A 4388-nucleotide genomic window follows, 5' to 3' on the forward strand; every position below is an offset into this window, starting at 1 on the left:
CCCCCCCCCCCAGCATTTTCCCCCACCCCTTGATCCCTTTCCTCTACTGATTGATCTTTGATTTTCATGAGGTCGGCTCCCATCTTTTTTTTCCTTTTTCCTCTCTGTCTTCCACATATGAGAGAAAACAGACCCTTGACCTCCTGAGTTTGACTTATTTCACTTAACATGATGGTCTTTAGATCCATTCATTTTCCTCCAAATGAAATAATTTCATTTTTCTTTATGGCAGAATAAAACTCCATTGTGTCATTGTGTGTGTGTGTGTGTGTGTGTGTGTGCGCGCGCGCGCGCGTATCAGCTTTCCTTTATTCATAATGAGGTATTGAAGTAGGCCACAATCAATTCATTAATCATTATCTTTGATACTAGTGTCACCATAGATACAACTAGGTAAAATTTTATTTAAACTCTTTATGTCTGTGTTCCTCATCTGTAAGATATTTTTAAAAAAACATATTATCTACTTTGGGGAGGAGGGTGTGCAAAGATAAATGAAACAATCTATACATAATAATTAATTAGTATCTAGCAAATGACTTCTGCTCAAAAAAATACAGGGTGAAAAGGCAGTTGGATTGGGATTTTTTGTATTTTGAGATTTTTGTTTTTGTACTGGAGATTGAACCCAGAGGTGCTTTACCCCTGAGCACATCCCAGCCCTTATTTTTTGAGACAGGGTCTTGCTAAGTTGATTAGCACCTCCCTAAATTGCTGAAGGTGGCTTTGAATTTGCAATCCTCCTGCCTCAGCCTCTCAAGTCACTGAAATTATAAGCATGCACCACTGTGCCCAGCTGGATTTCTTAATTCTACAAAAAGCTATATAATATAAAGCTATTTTAAAAAAGGGGCTGTGCAGAATTACCAAGACAGAATGAAGATTTCAGCCCTCACTTATATCAAACTGGTCTGGTGAGGTAGCTCTCCAAAGCATGTCTCACATCATTCCTTACTCCATTCCTCCCTATCAGCTGGTTTCTCCTATTTCATTCCTCACTCTGGGACACCTACCTCAGTTCTACTACAACATCTCTTTGCCCTAACACTTACCATCCCATTAAACACCCTGACAGCAGGAATGAGAGAGTCACCCAAGCAGCATTAGTAGTAGCAAAGGAGGGAGTAGTAGCAGATATTTACAAGGAACTTACCATGTACCAAGTCCTATTCCAAGCACTTTCATTTTTCAATTAATGAGGGTACCCATCATGAAGCTGATTGCCTCAAGAAAAAAAAAAATCATAAACATTTTAATTGTTTAACTTATTTTATTATCACATAACTCTATGAAGTGGGTACTGTTTTGCATATGAGGAAACTGAGGTGAACAAGGACAAATAATTAGTCTGAAATCTAAAAGCCAGTACATGAGAGAGCAAATTTAGACCAGAGGCAATGTCTCCTCCTAAATCTGTGTCCCTGATTACTACTCTTTACCATATAATCTATTATTTACCATAATAACCTATTATGGGTGGAGCTGGGGCAGAAGAGCATGTTATTTATAAATGTAGTTGCCATTCAAATATTTACTTAAGTATCAGTCTGAAGGAAGTATCATTCTGTATTTCACTTTCTGCCTCCCCAAACAGCTGTTTCCTACATTCTTAACAAATTTTGGAATATATACTGGCTCAGACTCCACAGATAAAATTCACCACCACAGTCTTAATTTTTCTCTCTTTTTCAACGTTTCCCTTCCTCATGAAGTATGAGCAGGTCCTACAATTCTGAGAGTTGCTAGAGGGAGCATGCCCTCTAGTGGTCCCATGCTATCTTACAGTCAGATGCAACCTCCACATAGAATAATCAGTGATCTTTCTTTCCTACCACAGGTGCCCGGGCAGAACACACATAAGAACAAAGAAAATATCGAAAAGCAAACAAAGAAACCAATAGTGAGTCTAAGTGCACTATTTTGTTTAATAAAATGATGCTATCAGTAGATTAATTGAGCAAAACATTAATTATTGAGCAAAACATTGACAATTAATTTACTACTGACTCAGATGCAGGCAATACTTATATACTAGAACTTTTTAAAATATATGCTATCTGGATATCCTGTATATTTCTAAAGATAACTGAAAATGATAACCCTGTAAATTTTCTGAAATAAGTGGCAGACCACAAAATGGCTGTGAAAACCATCATAAGCCTATTATATCCCCAGGCTTAAGGACCCACAGGTAAATAAAATGTTCTCTTTTTCCTCCTATTTTTCAAGAGAATATATGACTGATGGGGAGAATGACTCATATCACAAATGGTCTATATTTTTGTTATGTACAATTAAGAGGCAATAATGTGAATGGATTTAAAATCTTCCCCAAAAAAAAACATAACCATGAAAAAAGTGATCTTAGCCAGTAATAACTAAATGAGGTTTAAGCTACCAATTTATCATAATGTATTATATAATGCCCAGTGGCTTTTATGATGATCAAAAAGTCTTTTTTGTTTTCTTCTTTTTTTATTTGTTCTTTTTAGTTATACATGACAGTAGAATATATTTTGACATATCATACATATGTGGAGTATAACTTATTTTAATTAGGATCCTATTCTTGTGGTTGAACATGATGTGAGGTTACACTGGTCATGTATTCATATATGAACACAGGAAAGTTATATCCAATTCATTCCGCCATCTTTCCTATTCCCATCTCCTGTCCCTTCCCTTCATTTCAGAGAGTCTATTACCAAAGTGAAATTTATCTTTATTGCTGCTTATTTGGCCTTCTCTTACTGACTCGGGATCACAAAAATGAGGTTTTCTATAATAATTCCAAAAGAATATAAAAAATATTTAAGTCATGTCTCCATAAGCAACTCAAATAAAAAAATTAGTAAAAGAAGAGAAAAAAAATGACTTAATGATTTATAGTCCCTCTTCAGGGAAATCATCAATTCAACAAGTACTTAATAAACATTTACCACCTACAATGATGTATGGAAAGTAATGAAAGCAGATAAAAAGAAAACATTGTTCTTATATGCTAAAGAGGTAACAAACTTGCAAAGAAAGAATTTCTTTTTTTAATTTATTCTAATTTGTTACACATGACATCAGAATGCATTTCAATTCATAGTACACATACAGAGAACAATTTTTCTGGTTGTACACAAAGTGTAATGAGAGAATTTCAACAGCAATTCAAACAAAATGAGGAACTTCATCTCTCAGACTGAGAGGATGGTGAATGTGTCATGAAGCAGTATCTGAGCTAGACTCACACAGTGGGAAGGATTTCATCAGGCAGGTAAGGTATGCATATATGATGATGATGATGATGATGATGATGATGATGATGATGATGAGTGTTTCTATGGCTCTGTAGTATAATTTGAGGTCTGGTATTATGCTGCCTCCTTCCTCAGGATTGCACTGGCTATTCTGGATGCCTTGTTTTTCCAAATAAGTTTTAGAGCTACTTCTTTTCTAGAAGTACAAACTGTTTATCAGAGCCCTAATTACTCAGCTTGAACCAGACCAATGAAACCTTTAATGCTGAGGAGGGTGAAAGGTCAAAGACAGAAGTTTTGACTCCTGGAATAGCACTACCAAGTGGAGAGAAATTCCCATGGGCTCATCCTCCTGCCTGAAGTGCTGTTCTTGTCTTGATAAAATACCTCCATGAGAGTGCTCATTACGGGAGGAATACCTTGACAAATTTAATCAAGCTCCACTTTCAAGGGTCACAACTCCAGCAGACTGTTCAGCAAGTGACTCAGAACAGTGTCTTATGCAACAAGAACAATCCAAAGTCTAAAAGTGGCCTACTATAAAAGGGACACAATATGTAAAAATACAGTCTTTTGATGGCTGACAAATAGATCTTACCCAAATGCTCTGTGCCACAGAAAACATCAGATATTTGCTTATACTGGTAGAAACCTTCTCTGTGCAGGTCAAGGCTTATTCTATCAGAGCAGAAAAGACTTTTGAAACAACTAGAGTCTTCATGAAGGAACTTATCCCAGAGCTTGAGCTCCCCTTACCAATGAGAGTAATAACAGACCGTCTTTCATTACATGAATGACCCACAAGTAAGCAAAATATTGGATTTTCAATGGAAGTTACATACACCTCCCACTGCTTTAACTGCTACCTCAGGCTGCATAACCTCCCCTCCCCCAGTCTTCTCTCAATGAAGCTCAGGATCCCAAACTCCTCAAGGCTGCACCGGACTCACCGCGGAGACAGATAATCCTCTCTGTTCACAGCTCCTGGCCTCCACGATCTTGCCTCAGCCACGGAAATCCCACACTATTTTGTGTTGGCAACACATGGCTCCCCCTTCCCACCCCGCCAGCACCTCTGGGGGCGGGGGTAGGAGGGGGGCCGGGGGGAGGCAGGGGGGAGGGGGGCAGGGGGAGGCGAGG

The 4388-nt window shown here is 38.0% G+C and overlaps 1 protein-coding gene across 2 annotated transcripts in view; it reads right to left on the bottom strand.

Annotated features, from left to right (window-relative positions):
• LOC107159939 (C-type lectin domain family 4 member A-like) overlaps nt 1-4388 on the bottom strand; it is a 68099-nt gene that overhangs the window by 25030 nt on the left and 38681 nt on the right. For both annotated transcript variants that reach the window (XM_048787837.1, XM_048787838.1), the window contains one exon: nt 1154-1224. The gene's annotated coding sequence lies outside the window, so the exon portion shown is untranslated. The remainder of the gene's footprint in view (nt 1-1153; nt 1225-4388) is intronic.

Source organism: Marmota marmota, unplaced genomic scaffold, assembly GCF_001458135.2.
Source record: "Marmota marmota marmota unplaced genomic scaffold, marMar, whole genome shotgun sequence".
NCBI classification, from domain to species: Eukaryota; Metazoa; Chordata; class Mammalia; order Rodentia; family Sciuridae; genus Marmota; species Marmota marmota.